Genomic DNA, 21301 nt, shown 5'->3' on the forward strand with positions numbered 1-21301 from the left:
GCGATTACCGCCGCCCATGGACACCCGCAACACCAGAGGGGTTGTAAGTGCGTTGCCGGCCTTTAAGATGGGAATACGCTCTTTTCTTGAAGGTTTGAAGGTCATATCGGTCCGTTCCATACCTCTACTAGAACAAAAATTAGATGCTGACTCTCATAATGACTACATTGAGCATGAAGCGGACCCGAGGGAGCTACCTACGCTGGCTGAATTTTTATCATTCTTAGAGGCCAAATTTATTGCGCTAGAATCATCTCGTCGAAAACAAGAGCAAACGAAACCTGCTCAACATACCAACTACGAAAAAAGGTTTGGTGGCAAGCCTTCGTCATATCAAAGCCCCCGCTCCGAAGGTTATATCAAAGAAAACCGAAATTATCATTATTCGCCAAACAAGAAATCAAGGAAATCAAGCAAAAAATTTCAAGTGCCCTTGTTGCACTTATAATCATGATCTCTTTCGTTGCTCGAAGTTTCTAGATATGACACCCGAGACGAAACTTACAACAATAACAACAAATGAAATATGTCCGAACTGCTTATACAAACATTACGACAATCCAGCATGTTTGTGGGAAAAACGTTGCAAGCAATGCAGCGGCGAACATGATACGATACTCCGCGAGGCCTTTGTCGGCATGAAAAAGGGGGCCACAAATAAACAAAGTACATCAAAATGCGTGGTACACGTGTTTAAAGATGAATATTTGGACACTTTATTATCAACTGCCCAAATTAAGGTGCAGACAAAGGATGGGTCTTATACCAAGCTAAATCTTATATCAGAAAACGCTGCCCAATTGCTAGGCCTACCACGCCAAAATTACAGTGGCACGGTCTTTGGAATCCGAAAAAAGAGGAGTAACTGCAAAGGATATACTATTATCAAGGCCGAATCTATTCATACGGATTACATATTTATCACAAAAGTTTACATAATGAACCGTCTTACCATAGACTTACCAAATTAATCATTTATCAAGCCTTTATGGCCGCATCTTGAAGGCTTACAGCTGGGAGACTCCGAGTTCAATGTCAGCAACCCCATTGACATTTTATTGGGCGCAGGCGTTTACGCAAGGATCATTTTGGGCTCTATCCTTAGGGTAGATGACGTAACCCCTATAGCCCTGGACTCTTGGGTGGCTTCTCTGCGGTGACATGAAGTCATATCATTGCAACATGGTTCTAAACAACATTGAAGATATCAGCAGATTTTGGGCAATAGAAGACATTGCCGAAAATTCGGACAACTTATCATCAGAAGATCAACATTGTGTCAATCAATACAAATCAAAAACCACGCGCCGAGGAGACGGTCGCTGTGGTAAGATTACCCCTGAAACCTGACATTGAAGAAAAATTGGGGGTTAAGAAACAAGGCTGTAGCACAATTTCATCAACTTGAGAGAAGTCATGAAAAATTATTAGAAGATTAGCTTGACGAGCTTGCCGGGGACTCTTAAGGCTGAAGTTTTTTTTTAACTGCGCTATAAAAATCTACATTTTACGTGACAACTAATATAAAAATCATTCGACGAGTGAGGTAACTTGTTATAAAAGTATCACATGAGAATCATAATTTTTAAGTCAGATTTTAGACCGCACAATTGGATTGTCTCATTGGAACAAAAGATCGATAGGCATAACACTTACTTATTATCATAAACAAGTGTATGGACAAAGGTCTGTTTGTAGATACAGAACAATAGTAATTATTCGAACTAATGCTCGATTTGAAATTGAATTGATAATATATCTGCTAATCTATAGATTAGATTATCACGTATCACAAAAGACAATGCAATGTGTGCTATGAGGAAGTGTGCATAAATATTGAACATTTACAAAAGGGGTCATCCATTAATTACATCACACGTTTAGGGGGGTCAAGAAAATGTGTCATGTTGTGACAAGAGGGAGGGGGGAGTCGAAAACTTTGTGACGTCACTTTAACTTATTTAAATTATTTTATTCGCTGTACAGTTAAATAACAAGTTTTTGGAACGATAATCGTTATTATTCGTTTAATTTTATTTCCTAATCAGTTTTGGGTTACAAAATTACTAATAAGTATTTGTAATAAGTGTTTGTACGGGAGTTGGAAGGGGCAGACCTCGGCGGACTTTCTCTGATCAGATCGGGGAAATCCTGAAGAAAGGCCAGGTCAAGAGCACCCTTAAGCGGCGAGCGTGTATGAGGAATGTTATGAAAGTGAAGGAAGCGAAAGAGGTATGTCAGGATCGTAGCAAGTGGAAACCCGTGGTCTCTGCCTACCCCTCCGGGAAGTAGGCGTGATTATATGTATGTGTATGTATATGTAATAAGTATTTCTTTTGTGCAAAATATTTTGATAAAATATTAATAATACTTAATTCGATTTGCCATTACATTGAAAAAATGTGACAACACACCAGGGGGGAGGGGTTTGCCAAATGTGACCAAGTGTGACAAGGAGGGGTGAAAAGACCTGGAATTTCGTGTGACGTAATTAATGGACGAACCCAAACACTCGAAGGGTAAGACAAACAAGACCGCATTGGAAGTAGGGCGCTCTGATTCGGGATTTGTATGACGCCGCCTATGTTGAATTTTCTTATGGAATTCGTTTTCGCTTCTAACTTATATAATAATCAAATTAAAGTCAAACGATAAAGCATAGCTATGGCTAATTTTCAATATCCAAAGAGGAAAGTGGGGACTACGTTTCAGATTCAGATTCAGATTATTTATTGGTAAAAATAATACAATTTTTTACACGTCATATTACCAAATGCTTTAAGATTAGACTTAAATGTACGATAGATATAATTAAATACAATTTCAATATGTCAGTTATTGGTTCAAGTTAATAATCATAGAATAATGTTATAAATTAATAATTAAATTACAAAATGTCAGTGTCATCGATTCGATTAAATTACAAACAAAAGATGCATGCAACAAATATCCACTACAAATATACAAATATGCAAATTATCACTTAGGTTTTCAAATTCATTTATATCGTAACAAGCACATTTAATTATTAACGCCTTTAATTTATTTTTGAAAATTGTGTCACTGCCTGCATTTCTTATGTCAATTGGGATTTTATTGTATAATTTGGGCCCGAAGACGCCGAGAGATGTTCGGGCCTTGGCCAACCGTCGCCGCGGGGGCGCAAGTAGATTTAGCGCGCGACGCCTATCGCTTCTAACACCGTAAGCTGAGTAGTTGTGCGTATTTGCTTTGTATAGACAAGCGGGTGTCCACTTGTCCAGTATCGTCAGTCGTGGGTCACTCCGCGATTTCGTCGCGTCGCTACAAGTACATGCGGCCCACACCAATATTGGTGTCTAGCCAATCTAGTCACAGTAGTTGCCGCGCACCGCTACGGAACGGACGCCTGCTCGCGCTTGAGCCACGGTCATATCTGTCGTAATAGACGCGTTTTGTTAGAGAGTGAACCTTCTGTACCAAGTCTTAAGGCCGTTCCATCGGTTTGCCGCTGTCTCTGTCACATTTCGCAAGAGAGAACGGGAGAGATCATGCGCGCCAAGTGTCAATTTTGATCGAATTTTGTCGATTTTTATTTATTTTAAAAACGTTACCCTACAATATCGAAATTCGAAAGCTATGAAATTATTATTTAAGTTAAGATTGTTTTTTCTTCTTTTTTTGTTTATAGTAGCACATAATAAATAACCGAGTAAAGTTGGATTAAAAGTCCGAGTTAGAGGTTACTTTGGGAATTAATTGTATCGAGCGAAGTGTCATAATTCGTGTATCGGAAGCTATGATATTAAAGATAATATAGTCAAGAAATACATATATTTTTTCCACGTCTACGAATATCAACGCCTCTTAGAAAAAACAGGATCATATAAGGAGATTTTTCGCCTTCTGGCTCAGGGAATCTCAGCGTCATACCGACTTTGCGCCAAACTTAGATACCTATTTGCGTTACTAAGTAGCTAAGTAATATTCCAATAGTTTTAATTTATTGTCACAGTAATTAGATAATTGTTGAAACAACGACCTGTCTAGATAAGCAGTTGGAAGAATTAATTTGACTGTCACTCTATTAATAGGATCATTATCATTAACTTGCTTGTCAACAACTGACATTGTCTAAGCTAACGCAGCGTACTACGTAGGCGAACAATACGCGAAAGCGAAGCAGCGCGGCGCAGCGCGGCGCGGGGTGAATCAATCCTTTGATACATATAGAAGTGTCAAAGATAGATATAACTCCGTAATAGATGGATACAGTCTAAGGAAAAAACGTGCCTCGAAAATCAAGAAAATATGATTCTCGTTCAGTGGGTAGTAGCGCTTTGGCCTACTGTCGTATAGATGGCGTTGACGGTTTCGTTTGTTATTTAACAATTTTAACGCATATCAGTGAAAGAACATGGGTCAAAATCATAAAAATAATTAATGCAAATAAAAAAAATCATTTATCCATATTTAAATACTTTTTAATATTTTTTTTATAAATCTTCATTTTTAGTTTTAAAGTGTGTCGACAGATGGCAGTGAATTTACTGGGATTACAAAATTTACTATCACAGTACCGCTCTAGTATAAGTTACTCTATGGAAGTGTCCTACGTGGGCGATCTACTTGCGAACGAAAATAGTTATTTGTGCAACAAGAGAGGAAAGTTGGTTTTTCTTGCGAGTGTTTATTTTGAGTCCCGAAAAAGCGAAAGATTCTATAATTGAATCACGAGCGAAGCGAGTGATTCTAAGTTAAAATCTTGAGCGTAGCGAGGGACTTAAAAACCGGAGATGTAAAATAACTTTGCTCTCGTGTTGCACACATAATTTTTCACCTCAGTAGTGAGAACAGAATAAATGTTAAAATGTATTTCGAATTACACAGAATAATACAGACAAAAAAAACACATTTGTAATAAAAGTATGAAGTGGCAGTTCATGGCCTCCACTTAATTAAAAAGCTACTTTGTTTCACTCCCTGGAGTGAGGAAAGTCGCACTTTCCACACTCCAGGGAGTGACGAAAGAAGGCTTGTTCGAGCTGCTGAGGTGAAAAATAAATAATTTGATTTATTTCCTTGTTCAATAAATTATTTAAACTACATAGTTGACAGTAGGCATATATGTATATTATAATGGTCTTCAAGCCCATTCTTATTGCCGGACTACACCAGTAACCAGACACAATAACAGCAAAACAACAATACGTGAATGCAAGAAGCCCTGGAGTGGCATTCGGAATAAAAAGTCGGTTCTCGATTTGATATTTACTAGCGGGGCATTTCGCGCGCACTTATTTATTATATTACGCTGCACACAGGGTAATTGGACGCCGAAAAGCGGTCATTATAGTCCAGACAAAAAAAAAACAAAATCGCTCTCCTCCTTGATGCGACTGGCAACTCATATTACTTTTTGGCAACCGGGTTTTTTAACGTAATTAGACCCCGCTGAATCCGAATTTGCCGGTTGCCCGAACGAAATTTTGAGCGGAATGGAGATATTCAAGATGGCGGCCATTATTACTATACATAGCGACCCCAATGAGTTCCTTGTATGGACACTCATATTTTTAGGGTTCCGTAGCCAAAGGGTAAAAGGTGTCTGTCCGTTTGTCAACAGGGTGTATCTCATGAACCGTGAAACAAATTGTAAAGAAAAATTCGGGGTTTTTGTAGGGTTCCGTAACTCAAAGGAAAAAACAGAACCCTTTGAGTATCACTGGTGCGTCTGTCTTACCGTCTTTCGCAAATAAATTTTAATCATATCTTTTTTTAGGGCTAAATGAGAAAAATATTTGCAATTTATATCGCGTTATAGTATATCAAATGAACGAGCAAATAAGTATTCTAAAAACAGAATAAAATCAATATTTAAGTGGGGCTCCCATACAATAAATGTGATTTTACGGTAAGGAACCCTTCGTGCGCAAGACCGACTCGCACTTGGCCGGTTTTTCTAAAATGTGTTTTGAATAGGAGGATATAATCAACGGAAACGCCTTGTCTTGCTGTACAAAAAAGACTACCAATTTTTGCGGGGGAGGGGAACGTCAAATGTATATATGCACGTCAAAATAACCATGTCAGATAAACGTCAGTCCATACATTGTGTATGACCATTGGCCGACTATTTTCGACAGAGGGGGACGCCTGTTAATGGCTACTCCGTTTGGTTAGGTTTGATTGACCCATTAAGCGGGTACTGTTCAAGTTTCTTACAATATCAAATCAATATTTTCAAACTCGGAACGTCACTAAACGGCCGCCGATACCGGCATTGTGTCGGCGAGGCCGGCAAATTGACCAATTGCTGTCATTGTGGGCATTGTGGCCAATTGGTATCAAGCGATGCGTAGGGACCAGGGACGGAAATATAGACATAGACGGAGCTCAAGAGCTACTAATAACTTACACAGAATATTGTCTTCGGTTACCGCGATAGTTACTCATGAAATAAACGGGTGACGGGTGGGACACCCGTTGACCACGAACGATGTAAAGGGTTCGAAACGTCGGGATGTATTATAAATTCAATATACGCGATATCATCCGTTTTCATAGTTTTAAATTTAATTAAAATTACAATTAACTATTTACATTAAGTACACCGTGCCTCTAGAACTAGAACCCATATGTAGGTCATTCCAGTGTCCCCAAAGTGTACCGCAGCTGGATTTCCAGGGATGAGCTGAAGCAGACTGTTGGACTGTGTTGTTGTTGTTGTTATATTTGACGACCGGTCTGGCCTAGTTGGTAGTGATCCTGCCTGTGAAGCCGACGGTCCTGGGTTCGAATCCCGGTAAGGGCATTTATTTGTGTGATGAGCACAGATACTTGTTCCTGAATCATGGGTGTTTTCTATGTATTTAAGTATTTATATATTATATATATCGTTGTCTGAGTACCCATAACACAAGCCTCCTTGGGCTAACCGTGGGACTTAGTCAATCTGTGTAAGAATGTCCTATAATATTTATTTATTTATTTCATAACTTACACAGAATATTAAGCTCTGATGGAATTCTTTATAAAATGCATAATCAAATCTCGGCGACAGCGACGCTATCGATCCGAGTCCGTAATCCAAGATGGCGCATGCCAAGTGCTAGTGGTGGGGCATGCTTAAAAAAAACCGGTCAAGTGCGAGTCGGACTCGCGCACCGGGGTTCCGTACTTTTTATTATTTATGGCGGTCAGCAAATATTATCAGCGCGTGTCGATAACTTATAGGTTAGAACATGCGCTGATTCGGCGTAGATTAAGGGTGTAGAATTCTGATTACTAAACTATATATAAGCACCTAGTTAATACGGTTACGGAATAAATCAGTCTAAGTTAACCCGTCAACGGTACCTTTCACTCAACCAACCACGATCCCCTAAAGTATTTGTTGTTATAGCGGCAACAGAAATAAATCATCTGTAAAAATTTCAACTATCTAGCTATCACGGTTCATGAGATACAGCCTGGTGACAGACAGACGGACAGCGGAGTCTTAGTAATAGGGTCCCGTTTTTACCCTTTGGGTACGGAACGGAAAAGTTAACACTCATCAATAAGTAGTCATGAATTGGAACAAGTATAAATTTAAAAAATTGGAAAAGTAAAAAGTACTAGCACTATCCGCACGCTAAACAGCTACGTAAAGTAGCACTTTTTGAGCAACTGTATTAAAATAGTAATTTACTATACAAGTGCGGAAAAGAGGAAATTCGAAACGAGTGGCGATAAATTAAAACACGACCGCAGGGAGTGTTTTAAATCGACACGAGTTGCGAATTACCTATCCGCAATTGTATCGTACAACGTTTTACAGTACATATGACCCTTTAAACTTTCGACATATGCACGAAAAGTGCTCTTTTACGCACTAGTGCGAGAAAATAGCACAATATGTACTGTAAAATTTTTTTTGGAACAGGTATTTTTTATTAATTCCCATATATTTTTTAAGTTTCCAATTTCACTATTTCACTAAATTTAGTTATAGAATTCGAACATGTGTCAACAACCATATACTAGTTATACCAGGGCAGGCGTGGCTCACTCCGCGATTTCGTCGCATCGCTACAAGTACATGCGGCCCACACCAATTTTGGTGTCTAGCCATAGTAATTGCCGCGCACCGCTACGTAACGGACGCCTGCTCGTGCTTGCGCCACCTAGCGGTTATATCTGTCGTAATGGACGCATTTAGTTAAAGTGAACCTTCTGTTACAGGGCGGACACGCTATACCTATACATCAAAAATCATTTGCGTTTCTATGTGTGAACGGCACGTCTGTACACGCGTCATGCGTCATAGTGTGAGTAAGTTGCTTAAAAATAGTACTGAGAGTACGCCAGAAGTCCGCCAGATTTCTGCCGCGGGGCGAAGTAATTCGAGTCGGGGCGGGGCGGTGCGTGGCCGTTCTGTATCATAATTCATAATACTATTACTTATTCTGTGCTTCTGTACCAAGTACTATTGTTTATTCTGTAACCAGGGTAAACTTGAGTTTAATTAACCTTGTAACAATACCAGTAACATATCTATTCACATAAGTCCTGACCATCTAGATCAACTGGATACAACATGGCGATGAGGTAACATTGAACATTTACAAACTGGTTGTGGTACGGTCAAGGCGAGCGAGTTAGGGCTCAAAGAAAGGGCTATATGGGGCATTTTCTATGAAAAAAGACCTTATTGTCGATGGCGCATACGCCGCACAGCGTCGCGCGGCATTGTATTTATATCGGAGCATCGTTTATAATGGCGTAAGCGCCATCGACAATACGGTCCCTTTTTATAGAAAATACCACATATGTGGTGTCGACCGTGTGGACTATAGTAGTAGCTAGGTCAAGTGCGAGGGCCTATTTGACACAACTGGTGACATATATAGGTATAGCCATCGTATGTCTGATTTATATGACAAGTGAAAAGTTGTCACATTTATTAGGGTTCGTCCACATATTACTTCTTTACGTCACAGCAACAAGGGAGGGGGTGTCATGCCAAGTGTGACAGTACATATTAAACACCTATCTTTTTCCTATGAAAACGTGTGACAAGGGGGTAGGGGGGGTGGGGGTCTAAAAATCTAAATTTTGTGTGATGTAATTAACGGACGACCCCTCAGGTATGGGAGGGCTAGAATGTATGTAGGTTTGGGTAGAAAATATTAAAAGGATGGTGGATGGTCGCTTCGCCATACAAATGTCCTCATTTTCCTGCCTGGATATTGAATATGAAAATATTTGTGACATTTTGAACCAAAAGGTACCACATTGTCGCTTGTCAATAAGGTTGATTTCAAATTGAAGCTGTATGGAAATAGCGCCTTATTGACAACCGACAATAAGTACCCTTTTGATTGAAAATGGCACATTATTACACAACTAGCTTTTGCCCGCGACTTCGTCTGCGTGGACTTAGTAACCCCAGCTAGAGTGAGAATAGCGCCTGGAGAAAGTCTTATAGAAATCATTCAATTTGAGCATAATATGCACACAAATATTAGGCAACTCATTAATTATCAATTCCACCATGATTCCACCCCGCTTTTCACCCTTTTGATGATTTTCGGGATAAAAACTATCCTATGTCCTTCCCCGGGACTCAAACTATCTCTACAAAAACCAAATTTCAACTAAATCGGTTCAGCGGTTTAAGCGTGAAGAGGTAAAACACAGACAGACAGACAGACAGACTTTCGCATTTATAATATTAGTATGGATTTATTGTTTACTAATAGCTTTGCCCCATCTTTTGACTATTGTAAGTTAGGAGCGAAAAATTCCACAATGGTTTTTCGCTCCTAACTCTTATAATAGTATTGTATAAAATAAACTATAAATACGGAGGTAAAATAGTTATTTACGATACAAGTGCGGAAAAGAGGAAAGTCGAAACGAGTGGCGATAAATTAAAACACGACCGCAGGGAGTGTTTTAAATCGACACGAGTTGCGAATTACCTATTCGCACGCGTATCGTACAACGTTTTACAGTACATATGGCCCTTTAAACTTTCGACATATGCACGAAAAGTGCTCTTTTACGCACTAGTGCGAGAAAGTAGCACTATATGTACTGTACAGGGTATTTATTGTCGGTTGTTAATAAGGCGCTATTATTTCCACGCAGCCTCCATTTGAAATAAACCTTATCGAGAACCGACAATTTTCCTTTTTTATTTTACTATTACTAAGACCGCTGTCCGTCTGTCACCAGGCTGTATCTCATGAACCGTGATAGCTAGACAGTTGAAATTTTCACAGATGATGTATTTCTGTTGCCGCTATAACAACAAATACTAAAAACAGAATAATATAAATATTTAAATGGGGCATCCATACAACAAACGTGATTTTTTTGCTATTTTTTCCGTGATGGTACGGAACCCTTCGTGCGCGAGTCCGACTCGCACTTGGCCGGTTTTTGTGGTACGTAGCACATTATCTATAAATTGTTTAAACAGATGGTCAGCTGGCGCAATTGGTAACGCATTGGACCGGCATCGGCAATCCAAGGATGTGGGTTCGAGTCCCACGTTGACTAGAGATGATCATCGTTGATTTTTTCATTGTGATTGACATCTGTATATACAATTTATAGGTGGTACCTTTTCGTTGAAAATGTCACATTAGGATTAAATACAGCAACTATAAATACATGGTAATTAATTAAACAACCTTACACTGCATTAACATTAATGAATCGAGTTTTGTATTGAATTACAAATAACAAGAACCAATATGTATTTCAACCATTTACATCACTAATTTTGGTCGTTTGGATTTTAACTCTATTAATAACAACATTAAGTTGATTTTGGCTTTTGTATTTTAAAGTAAAATCATGCTTAGTAAATTTCGAGGAAAATGCCGGTGGTATTTAATGATTTTGCGATTTATATGTTTATGTTTGACATATAAAATGTACATGTACGAAATATCATTTGATATTTACCAGTCGCTTTTCGGTGAAGGAAAACATCGTGAGGAAGCCGGACTAATCCCAACAAGGCCTAGTTTCCCCTCTGGGTTGGAAGGTCAGATGGCAGTCGCTTTCGTAAAAACTAGTGCCTACGCCAATTCTTGGGATTAGTTGCCAAGCGCCCCATGAGCCGTGGCAAAATGCCGGGACAACGCGAGGAAGATGATGATGATTGACATATAAAATGTGCTAAAATATCTTAAGGCCCCGTGGGTCCGAGATTTTTTTTTTCACAGCGTTTTCAGTTTTTTATTATTTTTGTAAATTTTAACTGAAATGTAATCTATGAGTTCGGTCAATAATAAAATTGAAAGAAAGCAAGAAAGAAAATACATTTATTTGACGCCACAACATAGTACATAAAAAAGAAAAGCATGCAGACAAAAACACATTTGGACGCCAAAAAGGATCCCCACTCAGCATAGTGCCGCGGCAAACCGTGGCGCTGGTTTTCTGTGGGGACCTGGCTTAATCTAAAAATTAATGGCGACACGTACGCCAACGTAACACAAATAAATTTACATTGACATAAAAATACAAACATTATTAAACAGAAAATTTTCATATTCTGTTTTGCAAATTTTTTTTAGGGTGGGTTTTAGGCGAAAGTCAAGAAATCAAATTTCGAATCGATGAAGTTTAGACTAGAAAGGCCTTAGGATTAATAATTAAATTCTTGACAACCGCTACGCTACAAGCTACGACTACGCTAGCGCTACGATTAATAAAAAAACCGGCCAAGTGCGATTCTGTTTTTAGTATTTATATATATAACGGCAACAGAAATACATCATCTGTGAAAATTTCAACTGTCATGACATACAGTCTGGTGACAGACAGACGGACGGACGGACAGCGAAGTCTTAGTAATAGGGTCCCGTGTTTACTCTTTGGGTACAGAACCCTAAAAACTTGGCTGAACCTAATACTCCACCCAGTGGCGTAACTAGGGGGGGCAGAGGGGGCAAGTGCCCCGGGCGCCATCCAAGAGGGGGCGCCAAAATGGGCAAAAGGCAGCTTTTGTCAGTCGTCAGGGGGCGCAAATTTGGTGACTGCCCCGGGCGCCACATCCTCTAGCTACGCCCCTGACTCCACCATAAAAAGTCACACGAACTTAGCCGCCGCCGCCATACAATCTGTTACACTCACATTTTAAAGCGACATATTGAAATTTCACATAAGTCATGAACATTCATAATGAAATAAATAATATATTTAGTGCCAGTTGCACCAGCCCCACTTGACAGACTGATCAACGTCACCCGGACCGCCGCGGCGGTTTACTATGAAACTTTACATACAATAAAATTTTGCAATAGTAATACAAAGACATTATTGCGAGTGAAAGTTTTTACATACATACAAAACTTCAACTGTGTGTTTCCATGTGATTTTTAGTGTTCCGTGCAAAACTTTGTTTTGACAAACGGAACACTTATGGGATCACTTCGGTCTTGCAAATCAGTTAAATGCGTTTTTCTCAGAGACCGTTTGACATAGATACCTAAAATTTGAAACAGTTATAGCAATTACCACCACTAATATTGTAAATAAGTCAGAACCGCTTATTTCTTATTTTAGGCGGTTGAGAGAACCTGTTTTTTTTTTCATGGCATTTGCCTTTTTAAAACGGTATAAAAATTCAATATAATAACTAAAATTCTTTAAACATAAATTATATATGAATAATAATAATTTCGCATCAGCATCTAGTAGGGATCGGATACCGGTATTTTTTATATGAGTGCGAAACCGGTATTTTTTCGTTCTTTGTTAATTATTTCATTTCTAATTGGGCAATCTAATAATACGAAGTAGTTACCTAAAAACACAACTGACGCCTACATTTGGAGTATAAAATAATTCGAAATATATGGTTATTTCGAAGTTTTTGCATAAAACCGGTTCTGATTCCTGGCATCTAGTTCATAAGACAGCCTTCTTTTCATAAAACTTTTGAGCCAAAAAAACCAGACCCGGTTTTTTCCAGGATAATGACCAGATGATTTCCTTTCGGTAATCGCAAGGCGGGGCCGGTTTTTGATTTATGTTCTAAAATATAATCTATTACTGTTAACAATTCGTAAACCTTATTATGAAGACGTTAAGGTCCAACGTTAAGCTGTTTGAATATTAAGGGGACTTGAAAGAACTGTGAAGAAGTGTTTTAATGTTTCGTACAATCGTCTACTAAATTCGCTTATCTTTTTCGTATATAAACTCCGAAGGTGACTAGTTGGCCACCGAGATAAGACGCTGACATATATCATTGACATAAGTCATAACATACGACTGACATAATAAATTATTTACGACAAAACGTGGTCTTTCGAATGATCCACAGAACATGGCGGATCGTGCTCCAGACATTTTTTATTTATTTTTTGCATTATGCTGTTCAACGTATAATTTTGATAGGATCGTAATCGCGACCAAAACGTCGTAAGCGCCGTAATAATTCATGGCGCTTACGGCCCGGCCACGACATAGGCCCACGGCCACGGCCACGGAGCGAGACACAGCGATCGGACCTTTCGTTCCCACCTATGGCCGCCGCTCGCCGCTGCGGCCGCCGCGCGATGTCGTGGCCGGGCCGTTACGCGTATAGGTCGCGGGATTCACGCTCCGCTTCTATGGTTTATTGTCAAAACAACATCACTCATGGCGCATAATACTGGTTCCATACGTTAGTAAATTATTTTAGACATTATTTTAAAGATATAAGGCCCAACAATAAAATATATAAGGCCCAACAATAAAAGATATAAGGCCCAATAATAAGTGTGGCTGTTTATATGTACATAGAATGAGCATGGAGTACGAATCCGAAATATTAAGAGCCCCCAGCAAGCTCGGTTCTTCATATAAACGTAGTTACGCTCTCATTTTAAAACGTCTAGCTAGATTTCTCTGAAACTTTGTACTTACAATAGGATAAGGTATATCTATGTCTAAAAATAGTTTATGTATCTTCAGATACCATAGTTAAAAAAAAAAATTTTCATACAAATTTTTGCTATATTTCGTTTGTTTTATAAACTGGAGCTATGTAAACTAATTACAGACCTAGATATAGCTCATGTTATTGTATGTGCAAAGTTTCATTACAATCCAACCCGTAGTTTTAAAATGCGAACTAAACTCCGTTTGTATGGGAAGGTGAACTTTGGCCAAGCTTGCCGGGGACACTTAAGAGTCACACGAAGCCGCCGCCAAAAAGCCGCTCCCATACAATCGAAGTTACGCTCTCATTTGTGACCTTTTCTAGTAAAAGGTACTTAAGGTACCACATTGTCGCTTACCTTAAGGACGAAATTTGCTAGTATCTTTATAAGTAATAGGTACTTAAGGTACCACATTGTCGCTTACTATAAGGACGAAATTTGCTAGTATCTTTATAAGTATAAGGTACTTAAGGTACCTCATTGTCGCTTACCATAAGGACGAAATTTGCTAGTATCTTTATAAAAATAACCTGTCAGAGCGTCCTTATATCAAGCGACAAAGTGGTACCTTTTACCTCACGTGTGAAAGTCAACACTGACATTGGAAAATTTACCCTGTACAAAATGAGGGCTAACGCGTATGAATTTGCCGCCAGGGGCGCTAGTGTAGATGGTGGTCTTTTCCATGTCAAATGTCACTTGTCACTTCAATGACTGACAGCTGTTCTTTAGTCTTTTGGACCACCATCAACAGAGGCGCCAACTGGTGAGCAAAAAAACGATAGCCCTCATTGCATGAAACTTGAACATTTACCTCACGTGTGTCAACATTGGAAAATTTACACTGTGCAAAGTGGGAGGGAGTAAAAGCCAGACGAAAAAAAAAAGTGTTAACTGGCAACACAGGTCAAAGGGCAACTCATCATTAGTCAAGCAAGTGTCAATAGATTTTATGTAACAGATATACACACATAATAAAATTATAAATAGGGTTCACACTGTAATATTATAAAATATACATTCGCTGTGCATTGTAACCATAGACTTAGTAATACAAGTAGTTATAGACGCGCTACTGAGCGACGGGGGGTAAGAGAATGAATATTCATATAAAATTTGGGCAGCATAGGATTTTTCTCTTTCACTTATTAATTTCGGTATTTCGTCATCGCCTCCTACCTATTATGCCACCCGGTCGGTGATAAGGACAAAGCATGGCACTATTTTCTCTATCCTCTTATAGGAATCGCAATAAGACTATCTTTCTCTATCAAAGAGTGGCAGGCCCTTGTTTGTAACACTAAAGTTGGACCAAGTTTTTTTTTGTGAGAATGGCTTTTGCTGCCAGGGATGGCATTTGCAATGAAGTGTTGCAATGTCAAATTTCTATGAAAATTTGAAGTTAATAATGTCACTTTCTCACTTTGATCTATATTTGGTGCAATGTTAACTTGAACAAACACTATCAATAATGCTAAGACGGATTATCTTAGAACATGTTTTATTAAAGAACTAGAAACAAAATTCCAATATCCAATACAACATTGTTATTCTATAAATCAAAGAATTTGCCTTCATCCTTAATAAAATATTTTATATAGTTTGTCAAGGGACTGTCTCATTTCAAACATAGACAAAGAGAATCATACTATCTTTGTCTTACACTAGTACTAGCACCCAAAAGAAAAGGATGAGTACAGTTTTTTTGTTCCTATTTACTGACAAGATTCGCTTGACCAACTATAGTTGAAATTACTAATAGTAACTAAGTAGGTATCTAATATATTTACTGGAGTAACGATGGTAAATGTCTGCAGTATTTTAGACTTTTTTTATTAATATTTTTTTTTTAAATGGGGTTTTGTCACATTTTAGACTGCCTCTTAGTTTTTCTCCTCGCTTACGGGTCATTGGGCCAGAAATGCAAACAAAAATTCAATTTTAAATGGACCATTTTACTGAATGTTGTAGACTAAGTATTTTCACATTTGGGATTTATGATATTTCTACCCGGAAGCATAGGCTATTTCGTTCCTAGTAGTTTTTTCTTCTCACTTTTGTGGTATTGCCCTTGTGGGCCTAGCCGCAACATGCTATCCACCCCACCGGCTGATCAAGGACATGTGATTTGGAAATTATTTGTGTAGTCTCGAAGCAAAAGGTACCACTTTGTCGCTTGCTATAAGACACTGACAGGTTATTCTTATAAAGATACTAGCAAATTTCGTCCTTATGGTAAGCGACAATGTGGTTGGTACCTTTTACTTGAAAACGTCACATTTGTCTATTGTTTAACAGGTATGGTCATATATGGCAAAACATACTTTTTCTATTCTAATCTATCTGGACACTGATTGAAGCAACAATGATTCTGATTTTGTTTTAATTCTTATTAAGTTTTGCCTAAATATACGAGTAATAGGATGTTTACTGAAAGCCAATTTTGTATTAAAAAAAATTGTAATAAAATATTGAATATGATGTCTTTACCAGACCCAAATTGTTCCTAATGAGGGTTAATGCTTTAAATACACAGTTTTATGCTTTGGTGTGAATATATGTGTGGGAATATTAGAAATAGATTAGATAAATTCAAGTTATCATAGTTCAAAAACAGTGTTAGGGAAGCCGTAATTAAACTTGAAGCCATTGAAGGTTAAATTAAAAAAAAAACATGCCCAATTATAGAGATGATATTAAGAAGATGAATATGCGATATTAAATTATTGCTAGCATACGATTTTCTTTTAAGAACAATAACATAAAAATATATAATAATTGACGTAATTATGTCAAAGATAGAAATATATAGATTTTGATAACAATTAAATATAAATTAAGAACTCGTTAGCCACACGAAAAATAAAAAACAATTTAAAAAGCTACGAAAGTCCCAGGCAATTAAAAACAAACAACTGAAATGCGCTTAGTGGGACGATGTACAATTTTAATAATCTTTCATTAGCTGGCACAATAGAACTGGGACATTCGAAAATTCTATGAACATTTACTGGTACGTATACAAGTGTAAAGCGGCCTTGCTGTTAAAACTAATCTAATGAAGTAAAAGGTACAAAAGTTACTTACCGATTTAGAGACGTCCCTCCTTATCATGTATGTTTTTCTTTAGGAAATATTTTCCGCAAATTACGCGTTTTCCAGAGCATGCAATACGAGCTCAGCTTCGATGTTGTCAATAAAAATCACAATAAAGTTCACAGGACGCGATGTAAACAATAGTCTTTCACGTTTTGTCAAACAATAAACTCGCTATTTTTGTCAATTTTAGTCGTGTATACGGAAATTAGTTCATTTCATCACTCGACGTAGTCATACGACCGCCACTCTCAAGTACTCTAGCTCGCTTGCACAATTTTGTATTACTAGCCAACCAGCGGTGCATACTGCCACCACAGATGTTCTATAGCTATATATATTATACTGAGAGAAAGAGGCAGCGTGACACGATTACATTGAACACTGCACGGAACGAACCACTTAGTGGAAGCGAGAACGCAATAAGCATTGTATAGCATCTTCTCCATCAGGAGACAATCGGTTCGAATAGAGCATCCTTGTCAGAAAGAGACGTAACTATTTCATCATATTCAGCTGTTGCTGGCGACAGCGCGCGCGTCGCCATTTTGTTGCCAGTGTTGCCGTTATTATAAAAACGTTAAGTTTTAAGCAGAAGTTTTTGTATTTTGACATTTACTGCAGAGAATGCGAGGGTTGTCTGTAAAGTAAATAGTGGATGAATTAAAATTAATAACCATTTATATCTGCAATATTTCAAACTATATCTCAGTCAAGTTCAAAATAAAGTTGTACTTGATAATTTATTACTGTTTGATACTTTTATTGCACGACTGAAAATGTGTCTGACTTCGTTGATTAGGAGTAAAATTAATGGAAAGAAACGTTCAATATTGCCAAACAAAAACAAATAATAAATGGGTCGGAATAATTTTAAATTTAAACTATTCGTAAAACAATTAAAGTCACTTATTTTTTCTCGTTTCAATTTCTCCACGCTCTAAACCTAAGTTTCGAAGTAAAAACAGATACGATAGGTACCTACGTTTCATTTTTACCAGATACACAGATTGCGGGTTTACAAACTGGTTTGAGGCACTTCCCCAAAGGTCAGTGTCTCCTGAGAGCTTCAGGTTTTGTATTACGCAATTGGGACGTGGGCTTGAGCTCGATTAGACTTCGAAACTAACAGTACAGTACAGATTCATTTCAATATTTTGGAAACATTCTTTAGGAAAGAATACGACGTACTCGTCTATACAAATAGAAAACATTTTTATATGTTTTTCCACTTCTAAATATTTTCTATTCTCCATGATTTTTAGTACGTTATTGACACAATGAAAGACTAGGTTTATAGGTTTTCATTAAAAAAAAAAATGCATTTTTTTTAAAGCGAAACCTATAAAACCTAGAATATATTATATTATGCTGAAGCGATCGATATCAAAATCAAAGTGATTTGTTAAGATTTAGTCAGTGGATACCGTTTTCTCCCGAAATGGAAATTTCATCAAAAAAGTACCTAGAATCGCAAAGCTTTGCTCCCTCTTAAGAGCCCGGCAAGCTCGGCCGAATTGCACCTTTTCATACAAACGTAGTTCAGCTCTCATTTTAAAACTACGTGTTAGATTGTAATGAAACTTTGCACATACAATGACATGAGGTATATCTAGGTCTGTAATTAGTTTATATAACTCCAGTTTATAAAACAAACGAAATAGAGCAAAAACAAGTTTTGTATGAAAAACTTAAATTCACTGTATTTTTTTAACTATGGTATTTAAAGTTATATAAACTAATTACAGACATAGATATACCTTAACCTATTGTAAGTACAAAGTTTCAGAGCAATTTAGCTAGTCGTTTTAAAATGAGAGCGGAACTACGTTTGTATGGAGAACCGAGCTTGCCGGGGACCCTTAACGCAAAATTGTAGTATTTTTAATAGCTAGTCATAGTCTTACGTTTAGTTTAAAACTCCAAATATGGAACGTCTATCAAAACACTTCGTCAGATACTACGTCGGCCACCGGTGGACTTGGTCACTTTTTCTTAGTTTATGATATCTATATCAGTTTATAATATGCTAATAGAAAGTAAAAGAACAATACACACTTGATAGTAAATTTAAAGGCCAGTCCAGACGGAATGATAAAATCAACCCATTTGATCAGAAAAGAAAATTGGCGTCAATTGTTTAGCTATTGTTTAGTTATGTTCTAGAGAGTAGAAGATATTGGTCATAGTCATTTAGTTTAATGTTATTATAAATTGTTATAAACTAGCGACCCGCCCCGGCTTCGCACGAGTGCAATGCTGATGTATTATATAAACCTTCCTCTTGAATCACTCTATCCATTAAAAAAAAACCGCATTAAAATCCGTTGCGTAGCTTTAAAGATCTAAGCATACATAATATCGCGTATGAATTCGCCGCTAGGGGCGCTAGTGTGGATGGTTGTCTTCGCAAATTTCGAAATGTCAAATGTCACTTGTCACTTCAATGACTTACAGCTGTTCTTTAGTCTTTTGTATGTCTTTTGGACCCATTTGGACCACCCAAGGACCACCATCAACAGAGGCGCCAACTGCTGAGCAAGAAAACGATAGCCCTCATTATATACCTATAGTATGACGACCGGTCTGGCCTAGTGGGTAGTGACCCTGCCTGTGAAGCCGATGGTCCTGGGTTCGAATCCCGGTATGGGCATTTATTTGTGTGGTAAACACAAATATTTGCTCCTGAGTCATGGGTGTTTTCTATGTATATAAGTATGTATATCGTCGCCTAGCACCCATAGTACCTTTGCGTAGTTTGGGGCTAGATTGATCTGTGTAAGATGTCCCCTAAATAAAATACATTTATTTGCTAGAATGCAGGTCTAAAAAGGTACAAAAAGGGTAAATACAGTTCCAAATACATTCCGCCACATAATGGCATGCAAAATGAGGGCTATCGTTTTTTTGCTCACCAGTTGGCGCCTCTGTTGATGGTGGTCCAAAAGACTATAGAAAAGCTGTCAGTCATTGAAGTGACAAGTGACATTTGACATTTCGAACTATGGAAAAGACCACCATCTACACTAGCGCCCCTAGCGGCGAATTCATACGCGTTAGCCCTCATTACATTCTTAATTTAATTCTAAGCTCAATTCTAGGAGCAGGTCAATATTAATTCAGTCTAGGTGCGTCAATTATATTAAATTTATACAAATGTCAAAGAGAGAAGTACAAATATTTATTTATAGGGATAGACATCCATCCAGACAGCAGGAAGCGACTTTGTTTTATACTACTAATGTAGTGATAATCATTTTGTCCGGTAAGCATCATTGTCGCTGACGTCATTTTACGTCATTTTGCTACCTGGCATTTACCCACTGATATATTGACACAAAAAGCGCATACCTATAAGATACAAGTAAATGTTTACTTAGTTTAGGTATTCTTATCGAATTTCCATTAGGCACAAAAAGTACAAATTCGTTCGGTATTAAAGTTTTTAACGACTAGTTACTTTAAGTTGAATCTATGAATGTACTAGTATTTAAGTATAAATTGTATAATTACCATTGTATAAATCCAATTGCGTGAAAGAAATGAAAAGAAATGATGATATCCGCAGTAGAACTAGGCCCTAGGGTCACCGACATAGCTTGCAGAATTGCAAACCTTAAGTGGCAGTGGGCGGGGCACATTGCTCGCAGAACTGATGGCCGGTGGGGCCGGAAGGTTCTGGAGTGGCGTCCGCGTACCGGAAGACGAACTGCCGGTAGGCCTCCAACGAGGTGGAGCGACGACCTGGTGAAGGTCGCGGGAATTCGGTGGTTGCGAGCGGCACAGGATCGGTCGGAGCGGCGAGCCTTGGGGGAGGCCATGTCCAGCAGTGGACGTCTATCGGCTGACATGATGATGATGATGATGAAATCCAATTACCATAAGTTTTAAATGAATAAATATTATATCTTATCTTAATCGTGATATTTGAGCGCTCTAAATTTAAAAAATGCCCCCAAAGGCGAATACTGGCGTCACAAATTAGTATTCTTGCGTCCGCACCTCCATTTTATCGAGTTCCGACTATGTTAGTAATTTAGTCGAGTGGCGAGTATTTCGGTTAATTTTTTTAACAAGTGAGTGGTGGGGAAAGGCTGACTATCGAGAAAAAACCGGCCAAATGCGAGTCGGATTCGCGTTCCAAGGGTTCCGTATATTACAATGTATTTTGTATGTGAAACGTGAGTGAAATGTCTTTAAAAAACCCGTAGGGGTCAGATCAAAAACTAAGTAATTAAGTCCGACTCACGCTTGACTGCGATTTCTAATAGGTTTTCCTGTAATCTATAGGT

At 38.1% G+C, this 21301-nt stretch overlaps 1 protein-coding gene across 1 annotated transcript in view; it reads right to left on the reverse strand.

Annotated features, from left to right (window-relative positions):
- LOC134755235 (innexin inx1) overlaps positions 1-17323 on the reverse strand; it is a 72935-nt gene extending 55612 nt beyond the window's left edge. Inside the window, exon 1 of the mRNA XM_063691757.1 lies at positions 17001-17323. The gene's annotated coding sequence lies outside the window, so the exon portion shown is untranslated. The remainder of the gene's footprint in view (positions 1-17000) is intronic.
- Positions 17324-21301: the final 3978 nt, after the last annotated feature.

This window comes from Cydia strobilella, chromosome Z (genome assembly GCF_947568885.1).
Source record: "Cydia strobilella chromosome Z, ilCydStro3.1, whole genome shotgun sequence".
NCBI lineage: Eukaryota > Metazoa > Arthropoda > Insecta > Lepidoptera > Tortricidae > Cydia > Cydia strobilella.